Consider the following 11974-nt stretch of genomic DNA (forward strand, 5'->3'; position numbering starts at 1 on the left):
GTTTTGCTGGTGACGAGAACTACCAAGCGACGACAGAGCTCATCTGGAGACTTGCATGTAACATACGTTCATATGCCTGGCAAGAAAATCAAATTCGATTGCCAGTAAGCCCTTCTTAGCAATGTTCATAGGTTGCACATGCGCAATACAAAACTACAGAAAGTGTGCCTCGTCAGGCATTGATTCATGTGGGTCACTGTTGTTGCTTCGCATGAAGCCATACAAGAGTCTGAACAGGTGTGCTTTCTGGGTCACAGGAAGGGCATCCGGGACTAGAATCAGAGACAACACATCCAGGATGGCAATCAACACTTGTGCGTTTAGAATGAGGCTGTCACCCCTCGTTATTTTGTAAGAGCCTAGATTTGTGGCTAGACACCTTGAGTATCGTGTTTCAGTGGTACGGAATTCTTAAACATTCCTTAGCTGGAAGACTTTGGATGCCTACCTACTATTTCTGAACGTGGCGCATTCCTACTGGAGCGTGGCGCTGCGCCACACTGCCATGCTGTAGTGAGAACCCTAAATACATATAATTCCGCAAGGCATGGATGTCTGCATTGGCGACGTCTTTTGTAGCTTGATGGGCACGTCTCGTTTTACCAACTAGCCTTTGTAAAATCGTTTGAGAATGTTTTAAATTAAATTAATCTCAAGCGTGGTCGTTTATTGCTGGCGGCATTGGGAAAAGGAAGATATTTTGCTCATATCTGGATCTTGAAGAAAACCGGCCACAGTTGTTTGACCGTCTACGCCCGTTGAAGAGCTGCCACGTTCGACACACTTGTTCCCCGCAACACCAGCAATGTCTTCGAAGTGACAAAGTTCAGCGGAGCTGTCAAAATGTCAAGAGTCGGTACGAGTCATGACTTCGTGATATACGAGGACATGATTATCCGGGTGAGTACGCAACTGCACGTGACTTCCAGTCATGCTGCTTGGATATATTTCCAAACGGGATTTGTGTCAAATAGATGCCAAGTTCGATACACCTGTTCCTCGCAACGGTAGCAAAGTCTTCGAAGTAACACGGCGTACAACGAGACTGTCGAAATGGCTTCAACCAATCAATAATCCAATCAATGAGATTTTAGAAAACAGGACACTGTTGTATTTTCTTTGTCTGTAACGAGATACTAGCTATTTAACAATCAATAGTCTCAGAATGGGATACCATTGACCGAGATATAACTTTAAACGAAATTCTTCATGAGAATTTTGTCCAGCTAATAATTTTTCAGAGATACACTTCAAACTAAATTAGAATGAGATACTTATGCAACAACATATAAATTTGCATACATGGGGATACTCGATTCTTGCAAATTTCTGAGAACGAGATGTAACTCTGAATGAGAATTCCGTCTGGCTGCTAATTTTCATACTAATAGCTGATCTGCCCTTGTGGAGAACGGAATGGTGAGCTAGTTTACAATATCGGCCTGAGTGTTTGTCAGAGCATCTTGCCCTTGCCCCTCTTGTAATTTCTTTATCAATTTATCTTGCTGGTTGTCCAACTCTGTTTTGACGGGTTGTTGCAAGGGTTGAGCTACCTCTCCTGTAAACGCTGCTTGCCAATTTTTACTACGATGATGCGCTTCTTGAGAATTTCTCTATTCTTGAAAAATTTCTCCAACGCTTTACACTCTTGCATGCCATTCACTTGAGCAAATGCCATACTATACTATAGGGTTAGACATAGACACAACTTATCCAAGCCACAACGATATATCTGGTATATGTTTGCTCGTCTTGTTGAGAATCATGAATGAGAAGAGCTTGCACGATGCCTTCCTATAGATATCAGCAAACTCTTCATTGCTGATGGCGTTGCTGTGATCGTCTGCTATTTGTCAAATATCTTTGTTGTCCAGTCCGTGGAAGAGACAAAAGACTTTGGTATTTTTGACATATATATTTTGGGACATCGTAGTAGCTCTTAGTGAGGTAGATGCAATTGCAGTTGCAGTTTCTGGACAGTGAAAAGTACTCCTTGATGGATTCCACGTGATTGCTGTCGTCACCATCCAGTTCCTTGATGGGTATCACCTCTTCCAGTTTGAGTGTTTGGAATTTTCAATTCACTCCCTCGGTCTCCAGAAAGTCGTAAAATTTTTGTAGCTGTCAATATATTTTTCTTGGTCGAGATTGATGGTGTTGTAGACGATTGACTCATCTGGATTCATCCACCTCATCAACATGTTACACAACAGTGTTGTCTTTCCACGACCCGTCAGGCGTATCATGAGATAATGAAAATCGAGGAGTAGAAAATGCCAACTATCTTTCGGCTTGCCTCGTCACCTGGTGTCATTGAAATTGATGAGATCCATTTATGTAGACTACATACAGGCTACACAGAATGTCGATTAACAAGTTTGGAACAAGTAGAGAGTCAACAATTTGCTGCAACTCACCCAGGACGGCCAATTGTTGAGAGATAGCACGAATTTGGTGTCGAGAACTTCAGGTCAAAATACTGTTTGGATACAGAAAAACCGAACAGGTATAAAGACCTTGAAGAAGACTGCAAGTAAGCTTAATGTCGACATAAACAAAATGGTTGGTCAGCAAACAGCACTCGATACTAAAGTGGATGGTATTCAGACCAAAGTTGATGAGGTTGATGGATGGAGTTGAAACCAAAGTGGATGGAGTTGAAATGATGTAACAGTTCTTGCTACACTAATAAAGATATTTGAAGGGACTTGGATGGGTTGAAACAGACGTAAATTTCTAGGTTATATATAGCCAGATGATTCCAGCAGTTAATTTCAATCACATTGACGACAATCTGTCAGACAGTGACATCCGTATGCTCACCCAGCTGCACCTCACCTACTACCACCGATGTTGGTGTTATAGAAAACTGCTTAGGTCTTTTAAACGCAAAAAGACTTGGCACTCCACGTGACCTTGGCCAGGTTGGGGGCCATGGGTGCGGTTCTACACGCACTTACAATAAAGAAGAATTATCCCATGAAGGTGGAGGCCTGTCAACTTGCCTACACCGGCTACAAGAAAGAGTTGAACACATTAAAAGGATATCTTCGAGGAAGAGGGTATTCTCCTCTTCGAACTTAAACGATTGGACGACTTGTCGCCAATGTGTGTCCTCCCATTCCGGACAAGCTAAGTAGAAAGCACTATAAAAAGTCCAAAGTCGACTTTCCAAGCACTTGTTCAGATGTGGCACCACCACCCGTTGTGTGTGAGACTTTTTAAAAATAACGTTTCTATATAAACCCATATCGGTTAGACTATATCTGAATGCCCATAGGCTATAGTGCAAGTCCCATCATTACAAATATACTGTTTGGTATCCAGTGGAGATAGAGACATCTTGTTCTGATGAACTCCGTAGATATGATGACCCCCGCTTCGCAGCATGTTCACACCGTGGTCAAATGTCTTACCAGACAGTGCTTCCTAGTACTGTTGTAGCTTCTTCTTCACTACTTTGGCTTTCTTGATCGAGGTGGTCTTGGCTTCGATCGAATACATCCTAGGTCAAAGTCCTACATATTCCATTATGGGAACGCCCGCACTTTCATCTTTCATTTTCCTCAACACCTTGGTATTTTTACGTCGCAGAGTGGTGATCTTTGAGGTAATTGCTTGTATCGTAGAGGTTGGCGTGGTTGGCCATGTCTGCGTACACGTCTTCAGTCTGGATCTCAAGTAGCAGACTGTCTGTGTCTGTGTACAACAACTCGCATCAATCTCCGTACTCCTTCTTCAGCTGGTTGTAATAAAAGTCGTCCATCATTGTTTTGAGAGTTCAAAAACACTCATACCCACATACACGAGTCGGTTCAATACGATCTGTTTCTTGTTCATGTGGAGTACGGTGAGCCCATCATCAAAGATAACGCTGCATTCGGTCAGTGATCAGCTTGCACAATCTGTTCTCCTCACACGATCGTACGAGTTTGACGTCTTGACGTTTTCTCAGATCTTTCTCAAAGTCGCAAATGGCCCGCTTGCGAAGCTTGGTGTTCTTGTGCATGTAGGAGGTCATCCAAGGAGATTGATAGAATTGAAGCACATGGTGGATTTCGGTCAGCTCCATACATAGAGACAAGTACAATCGTAGGTTCCTATAGTAGAGAACGTACTTGGTCTTGTTTCAGAGATTGGGTATCAACTTCTCTACTTCATTCGATTTAACCCCATAAATACCCTTGGTAGTCTGACATCCATTCGTTTGGAACCTCCAGACGTTTGGGTGCTAGCAGATAGGCACTGTGTTCGTGGTGTGAATTTAATGGATACTCTAGACGTTTGGGTGCTAGCAGATAGGCACTGTGTTCGTGGTGTGAATTTAATGGATACTCTAGATCGACTTCTAGTATGTATCCCTTGTCAGTTTTGTCTGGATGATCTAGTATTGTTTACATGCTTGATGGATCCACCCACTCGAATCCTCCAGTAGGTAGAGGTTGTGACATCGCCCATCTGTATAGGTTGTTGGCATCTAGATACTGGATGTAAATGGTGGGCTTGTCGGGATTGTGGCCGTTGACGTGATGATTGTTGACTTTGGCATATCGTTAAGAGACCATCTATATACCACCTCGCATACCTTTCTCAACAAATAGATGCATGTCATAGTTGGTCAAGAGTTCCAGCTCTACTCCCAACTGCTTCAACAAGTATCCCACAAAGCCCTGGACTTGTGTAGTAGTAAGCTGGATCGAATCGGTAGGTCTCCATACAGGTCTTTAAAAAGTTCTCCAAGACATCGGCTAGCAGTAGTACATCCCAACACAAATACAAATCGTGATATTCGCCCATGGCCTTACATCCAAAGGTCGAACATACCTTCTGCGTGTGGTCGTAATCTCCATCGGTGATCCCTTCATCGTTCAATGTGCTGTAGAAGGCATCTTGAGGTGGTAGTTTGGGTTCGTGGAATAGTGCCCAATCGTCCATGTGCTCGTACAGATAGACACCTTTTCCTAAGAGTAGGTTGCGCTTTTCGTCGTCAGGCTCGTATTCACTAGTTGTATGCATAATGGTTGGATCTTGTGCATTGACCAATTTGTCCAGTGAGGCCAACAGAAACTGAACATTGTTGATGAAGTGTAGCTGTCTGAGAGAGAATGAAATATACTTCTCCATGTTGTTGGAAATGCAGCTGACGTTGCCTTGCACCTTAGAGATGGCTTGCATCAATAGACCACGGGAATGGTTGTAGACAATCTACATTTGAGATTGCATTGGTTGTGAGCTGCATCTCAATATTGTCCCGTAATGTGACAATGGTCGCAAACGCAATTCCAATAGTTCTTCATAATGAGACTTGTAGCAGATGTAGCAGATGTCTGTGTCATCACCTTTGGGTTTGTGTTTAGCCTTGCGTCCAATAATGGTGGGAGACTAGAAGTAGCATTTCTTGTGTGCAGCTCCTTTGTGTTTGCCTGTGTTTGGATCAAAACCATCAATGGTGTCTCTATGGGTGTCTACGACTAGAGGTTTATCACAGATGTGGCAGTCTTTTGCATTGTGATCTATCCAATCTTGTGTCGTCATCTTGATGGGTTTTTGTTTGACATTTTGATCTTGGCTTCTTCTCTTTGCAAACACTGTAGAAAGTGTTGAGTAGCATTGGGTCCTTGGTAGATGACGGGCTGTTGAGTTTGTCCGTCGCACTATACGATGATGTAAGAGAAACCACAAGCTTCGCGATGAGCTGTCTTCTGGGTGTTGCTTTTGTTGGGATAACATGTGGGTCATTCGATCTTGTTGATGAGAGACTCAAAATCTGCATAGAGATGATGAAGGGACTTGAGTTGGCTTTGTAATTCTGGAAATTGAGTTTGTTCTTGCCGTTTTCAAGCATCTCTACTCGGATGGCGCAATGTCCGATATCTCAACAGTTGGGTTTGTGTTGTTCAAGAAAGTCTTGTCACATGTATCCGTGTAGACAGCATTCGCAGAAGAACATACGATGAGTATTCTTGCTTTGATTGTTGAGTAGGCAGTTGAGACTTTTGATCCAAGTGTAGTGTTGTTAAGTCCTTTGCCGATGAAAAGGTTGATCCTGATGGGTGACTCAGACTTTGATAACCTGAGTGAATACACACCTTTGTCACATCCGAAGACGTTCACAGCGAGTTTGGGGCTTTGCTTCTCCACAAGATCGATCTGTTTGATGGGAGTCGGTTCTTGAATACCATTCCAACACAGTCCATCGTCTGTCGGGTATTGCTGGATCGATCAATGTGGTAACGTGTGGAGAAGAGTGCCAAATGCAGAGCCCATTGTACGCAGCTGTCATCTTTGTTTTTAACGTTGACAACGGCCTTTGTTTGCACTTCTTTTGGAAGTGGGAGATAGGAGCCGACGTGGATCGGTTGGTATCATGCCATGTGGAGTTGAATCGTGTGATGCCATCCACTGTCCATCCGTTTCCTTCGTTGGTGAACTGTTTCAGATCTTCTATCTAACAATTTTGAGATCTTGTTGGCTGTAAAGAGGTTCCATTTTACTTATATGTGCAAGTTCATTCCATTTGTCGAGTCCTTCGGTTGTCTGTTTGTAAAGATGAACTTCCAGAAGCAGTTGGAATTTCACACCTTTCAGTGATAGGATCTCTTCGACGAGCTTGTGATGAATCTGTAAATGTGCATTTGCCAGAAAGGCTTGCGAATCGTGTGGATCCTCTGGCACATTCATCTGCCAACCTCGGAGGAAATTACCTACAGCGTGAGGCACGCGTTTCCACACGGTTGGTGTTTGTTTCACATGCAGAGTAAGTCTCACACGTGGAGCAGGGTTGGGTTTCACACGTGGAGCTGGACTGGGCTTCACACGTGGAGCGGGTGTGGGTTTTACACGGCGAGCTGGAGATGGCTTCACACGTAAATCAGGGGTGGGTTTCACATGGAGCTGGAGTTGGCTTCACACGTGGAGATGGTAAACCAACTTGACCCTCAGATTGCTATGTCATAGATAACTCAATGACATCAATACTCTCACCATACAATTCAGGTGTAATTAACACCTTAGCTAGAAGAGAGTTCAATCGTTTCATCAATGCTTTCATCTTTGTATATACTGTAGAACTCATTTGTCTAACAGAGCACAATTTCTTGACACTTCAAGAGACTGCCACACAACGTGCTTGTATATAAGTTATATCAGTTGTCTACTATAGTCAATTTGTTAGCGATCCTGACAGAGAATACCACAAAAACGTGTTTAGAGCGCACACTTCTATCACCAAGGACAGAATGATGCTATCTATGCAGTGCACTGCTTTTATAGCTGACCCGTGCACATGATGAGCACGTGGGATTTCCTAAATCCCCCCCCCCCCCCCCCGAGAATTCCCCATGACGGGTTTTGACCAGATCTAACCGCTTTTGACTGGATCTAACCAGTGCGCCCTATTAGACAAATGACTTCCATAGATATAGACTGTAAACCAATGTGTATATACCATCGAGTACATATGTCTAATATGTGTTTGCACCTTAGGCGCTAAGTGGAGGTGTGCACCCTCGACAAGCGAAGATACTACATAGACAAGATATACACATACCTTAGACTCACACAGATGGGGGAAAAAGCTGGACCACTCATGCAAGCAGTATTAGCTTCTTAGCCTTACAGAGGTGGGACATGTAAGAAGTATTGGCTTCCTAGAAGCCTTACAGAGGTGGTCCAGAACTGGTAATCTATATAATACTATTCACAACTGTCACTAGCATTAACCCACATTTTTAAAGGGTAACTGCAACGCAAAAAAGTTAAAAATTCTTTTATGTTGGAAATCGATAGTTCTCATTGCATACATGACAAGAAAAATAGTTTTAGATTTTAAGTTAAGTCTTCGCTGAAAAATAGCAGTTCAAAGCTGCTTCCGGTTCTTCAAGTTCTAGTAACAGGCGTAGTGTAGTGTAAACATCACAGAGAGGAGACTCCACGCTAGTGTGTATTGTAAACAAAAGAATCTGTGGCGAAAGCATGGTTCAGTGTGTGTGACTGCAGAATGCACCAATTCGCGCAAGTCATACGCAAACGTGTTTTGATTTCCAAAGATCCCCAAGCTAAGACAAGAGTGGGAATCGCAAAAGAAGGACAATTGCAGAGACGTGTGTCGTCGCGACTACTACTGAGTACAACGTGTCCTACTGAGTGGACAGGAGACTGTAGTAGCAACTTTTAAGCCTGATTACTTCAAGATACAGCCAGGTCTATTCAAGAACTTGGTCTGGGTTGTAGAAGAGCAACCACCATTTTCCATCTACCTGCCACCACACTTCAAGATATCGTAGCACTCTGGAATCTTTGCAAAAGAAAAGGAGAGCTGCATTTGAAAACGGGGAAAAATGAGAGTAAGGAAGAATCTTGTGCAGGACTTACTGGAAATGGCTAAGACAGGTCAAACTCTTGATGATTATAGACTTGCGTATAGATCTACAGGTGCTCGATCATCATGAGTAGCGTATGCAGTGGTAAGCATTACAGTATAGTGTACATGCAGTGAAGTCAAACCTTGTGTCAATGTGAATTCAATGCACAAATGTCAACTCCTTTTTGTTATTTTTCTCACAGCATTAGCTGTAAATAGAGTTTTGCATGAACTGCTGGTACACTGTGCCTTTATTGTCGCTATATTTGACATTATTGTCACATTATTATTTGAGACAACCTCAAATACGTTTTGACAGCACAAGCACTCCACACGGGTACGTATTCATCATCTCACAACAACCGCAGCTACACCTGTGATTGTTGTTTACTTACTCTAATGCGCATCGATTACGTTTGCTACTTCTACTTCTACTTAAGATGGTGACAGGCTATCAGGTGGCCTGTCCTCTACCTCGTCCGCTTCCAAGGCAGCAAGTGGTCTCAAAGTTTCAGAGACACTGTTGCTAAGCTTGAACCTGTATGGTCTAATGGCTGCCAGCATTCTTCATCCTGCGACTTATGCGATGACAGCGGTATCATCACCTAAAAATCTCCGGAAGAGTCTTCAGAAGAATAACTGTCGCTGTCGTCACCTCTACCATAGTAGTGTTGCCTTGGATACAAAGATGTAGTCATTTTTACAGCCCTGTGACTATACAGATGCACCAGCGTCCCCTCTGTGACGTGTACACTACACCATGCCTGTTACTGAAACTTAAAGAACGGGAAGCAACTTTGACTTGCTTTTAAAAGCAAAGACTTAACTTAAAAATCTAAAACTATTTTTCCTGTCATGTATGCAACTAGAACTATCAATTTCCAACATAAAAGAATTCTTGATTTTTGCACTGCAGTTACCCTTTGAACCAATACTGCAAACAACACTGATCATGTTATCTCAAACTAAGCTGCAAAAGATATTATCATGCTTCAAAATTACCTTAACTGCTTCACGAGTTGCAGTATTCCACAACTTGATCGTTCTTCCAGCAGAAAGCAAAAGCAAAGAGTTATCAGGTGCACAGCAAAGAGCAGTTACACAGTGCTTATCTCCTTTCCAACGTCTAAATAGACCAAATTTCAAATAGAGCACAGCACTGTACAATAGTCACAGTTGGACAACATCCCAAAAAGTAATAAAAGATTCTGGTAAAGAATACAGTGCATACCGGCAGCATCATGCCCTTAATTAAGATTATGTGTACGTGCATAGACATACATCACACACATTTGTATAGCACTAAAAATACAGTTAACAATGCTTCAATTGAAAAACGCTTGCAAAGTTTAATGAAAGTGTGCCGACTGCATACATTTTGCTCAGCTCTAACAAAAATGACATAAGTGAACTCAATAGTGCAGCTAAATTTTTGCAACATCTTCCGAGATGTAAGTTTGAATTATCTAATTGATTCCCTGATTAGATGTTACTTTATAAAGATTTAATTTGAATGTCACCCACCTCATCATCACTAATCTCTCCAAACTGACTTTCTAACAACAACTAACGTTTGGAGAATTTATTGCAGAAAACACCATTTAGTTCATTAACATCAATGTCTACTAGAAGCACACAGCACCTTATAGCATAGTGCCATACACATACACGAGCATTATCCAATTGCAGCTAAAGATTCACACACAGTCATGAAAGTCTTGAAGATACACACCAAAGCACAGGCATGAAAGAATGGCGAGATCCAGGTGTACAAAGTAATTAAAGCACGCCCAGAGAATTAGACTGATCTCAAACACTAGGTACAAACTCTCCTATTCCAGCACCTCAAATACGTTAACACCACAGTAGTTAGAAAGCAAAGACATGTCTAATATTGCCCCTTAGCATAACTGACTGTAATTAGTCAAAGCCAATCAGAAGAGCGTAAGAAAGAGACTGACATTCAATCATGTTTTGCCTCAATCAGTGATCACACGTTACATAGTTGCCTATTAGGTGGGTCGCGAGCGTGACAAAGAGACAATGTCACGTGTCAACAAGCGACAATGTTTGGGTTACTCAAATTATCATAATGTTTAGGAAAAGGGGAGGTGCTTACATTGACTGAAGCAAAATGACTGAATGCCGGTGCCGCTCACGTATATATACTGACTAGTATATTAGAAGTAGTTGTTGTACAGTGCTGTTAAAGTTAGTGGTGCGAGTTATACGCCTATATCTTTTGTCTATTGCGTGTCTTCTGCTGTGCGTGTGTACTAACTCTAGCCTTCCTTCAAATGACCCGTAACATTGGGGGCTCAGGCGGGAAAAGAAGAGAAGCATCGAAATAACGAGAAATGCTGGTATTCAGTGGAAGAAGAGACGTGATAGAAAGATAATCGATGGAGCGTTTGGTGGAACTCGGTGAAAGAATGGGACTGCAAGGTAAGGAGTTACAAACCTTTGTGGTTGAGCAGCAGTCGAATGAACAAGAATACAGATATAAAAAAAGGGAATTGAGAGTGTTGGAGTTGGAAACGAAGAAGCAACACAAAGGCGTGAGTTAGAAATGAAAAAGATAGAGTTGGATGCCGCTGCCGTACGCAACGAGCAGTTGAGCCAGAGCCTGAAAGCAAAGGGCGTACAGGCAAGTTTCCTTAATTACCTACGTTTCAAGATGGTATCGACAAAATTGACAGTTATTTACAGCGCTTCGAGAGGTTTGTGACAAGTAATTCCTGGCCGAAGTCTGAATGGGCAATAGCACTTAGCGCATTGCTAATGGGGAAGGCCCTTGACGTTTATTCTAGGATGCCAGATGAAACTGCCGTAAATTATGATTTACTAAAAAAAAGCCTTACTTAAACGGTATGATTTGACGACTGACGGATACCGAGACAACTTTCGCAAGAGTTGTCCACAGCTATATATGAAAATCCTGAACAGTTCGTTACACAACTTAAATCATATTTAGATAAATGGATCTTACTGTCCCATACAGATGAGTGGGCGATTGGAATCAAGGAGTTATTTATAAGAGAACAATTCATTAATGCCTGTCCCAAGAACTTGGCGATCCACCTTCGAGAGAGTTGACAAATTTGGAAGAGTGAACGCAGGCTGCAGGAAGATATCTGGTAGCACACAATCGAAAATTCCACTCTGCATCAACGTCATGCCTAATCTCTGCACCGTCAGGAGCTGTTAATCATGACGACATCCAATCTCATGAAGAGGTTCAGAAAGCTGCTATTCAATGCTTCCTGTGCAAGAGGTTTGGACATCGAGCGTCAGAATGTAAGTCCACAATTAAGACACAATGTTACTACATATGTGGTAAATTGGGTCACGAGGCTAAGAGGTGCTGGCTTGTGAGACGTGGGACGAACGGAAATACCAAGACCACATATAAAGCTGCAGCAGGCGAGGATAAGTCTAAAGATGAACACAGTTTGCAACGTGGTGGGAGAACAAGAGATTCTAGAGACGTCAGTGCCGGATGTTTGTGGTCTCCAACAGTTTGTCAATCACAGCGTAACACGTCTTATCACAAGACCGTAAGACTGCCGGCGCTAGAGCCAAGAGGAAAGCAGCGCGTAAGTATTAACACAC

The 11974-nt window shown here is 42.6% G+C and overlaps 1 pseudogene; it reads right to left on the bottom strand.

Moving 5' to 3' along the window:
* Nucleotides 1-3255: 3255 nt before the first annotated feature.
* On the bottom strand, nucleotides 3256-3769 carry LOC134179579 (uncharacterized; annotated as a pseudogene).
* Between the last annotated feature and the right edge of the window lie 8205 nt (nucleotides 3770-11974).

This window comes from Corticium candelabrum, chromosome 5 (genome assembly GCF_963422355.1).
Source record: "Corticium candelabrum chromosome 5, ooCorCand1.1, whole genome shotgun sequence".
In the NCBI taxonomy this organism is placed as follows: Eukaryota; Metazoa; Porifera; class Homoscleromorpha; order Homosclerophorida; family Plakinidae; genus Corticium; species Corticium candelabrum.